Source organism: Echinops telfairi, unplaced genomic scaffold (assembly GCF_000313985.2).
Source record: "Echinops telfairi isolate 266 unplaced genomic scaffold, ASM31398v2 ScPeMD7_7419;HRSCAF=8457, whole genome shotgun sequence".
Taxonomy (NCBI): domain Eukaryota; kingdom Metazoa; phylum Chordata; class Mammalia; order Afrosoricida; family Tenrecidae; genus Echinops; species Echinops telfairi.
The window spans coordinates 1,863,426-1,864,879 of record NW_022111319.1 but is presented as its reverse complement, the minus strand read 5'-3'; positions in this window follow the sequence as shown (position 1 = coordinate 1,864,879).

Genomic DNA, 1,454 nt, shown 5'->3' with positions numbered 1-1,454 from the left:
TGCTTTCTCATTGAAGCTGTTAGAACTGGTTGCTGTTTACGTGTTATTCTAGAGGAGCCTGGAGCCATCTTCCTGAGTCAAAGAGCCCTGGGCTCTCTCTTGGGGGATTCGTATGAGCTCTTCTATGAACTACCTGCTGGTAGCTTTACTGAGGGATCCAGCTGTCATTATATTTTCCTGTGGTTTCACTCTTGTCCTGGCCACCCAGTATTCTGTTACTTGGAAGTGTGTTAGATATTCCTCTCGTGTGACACTGGTCGGGTTGTTGTGGGTCCACGAGGGCCTTGCTTCCCTGGCTGGTCTCTAAGTAGCCTTAATGGTTCTTGGAGCACCTGGGCTGGCCTGTGGTATTTTCCTCTGTGACAGGAGTGCTGAGGAGGGTGTGTGGGTATGCCCACCTTGGTGTAGAGCTCTGTAGCTGGTAGGGGGATTACTGTAGACAGAGAGATCACCTGGGAGATTGGGTGGGTGTTCCCGCAGTAGCGTGGAGCTCCACTAGTGATGACCAGGCATTTCCCCCAGTCACTTGTAGGGCCTCGGGATTTAGGCTGGGGGTGCCCCCACTTTTTGTAGGGGAGAACTCCCTGCTGCTTGGTGTGTTGAAGAGGACCAGCTTGAATTCCCCAGCTGCTTGCCAGACCTATAAATGCGGGTGAGAGCTCCCACACTTGGGTCTTCAGAGTTGCCCTAGGCAGAGGGGAGTGGCCTGGTGGCCACTAGTGGCTTGTGACAGGAATTAGAGTGAAAGGAGAGGAGAAAGGGAGAAAGAGAAAGACACAGATTGGAGCAACAATGTCTAGCAAACTGATACCCCCTCACCCACACTCAACTACATTGCACAGAGTAAACAAAAGTGAAAAAGTAAAAAAAAAAAGGAATAAAAAAGAAAATAAAGGAAGGAAGAAAACAATAAGAAAGGATAACGATCTGATGAGGCTGTAATAGGATAGAGAGAGGTATTTTAATAAGAGGAGGGATGAAGAAAAAGTGAAAGAAGAACACAAATAAAGTAAAAAAAGAAGAAAAAAAGGAGAGGGAGACAGAACTGTCAAAATTGATAGAGAAATAACTGACCCCCGTGCTATGCTGTGTGTAGCACTGACTCGTCCTGTGTGGGGCCCTGACTTAGGAGTCAGGCTGCCCCCTAGGAGGACAGGGTTGCCCTAGGGAGAGTGCAGGGGTCTGGGAACCAGCAGTGGTATGGAAAGGGAATGAGAGGGAGAAGAGAGAATCATACAAGCAGTGAGAGAAGTGAAGAGAACAAAGATAGAAACAGGAGAGAAAGAGAAAAAGGAGAAGGAAGGTGAAAGGGCAAAAAAAAAACAACAACAGAAAAAACCTAACTGTGTTCTCTAAGATTGTCTGTGATGGCAAAGAGGGAGGAGAGTGAGAAGGGGGAAATAAAGGATAATGAGATAGCTGATCCCTGATTACTTGTATGTGGGGCCAAAGGG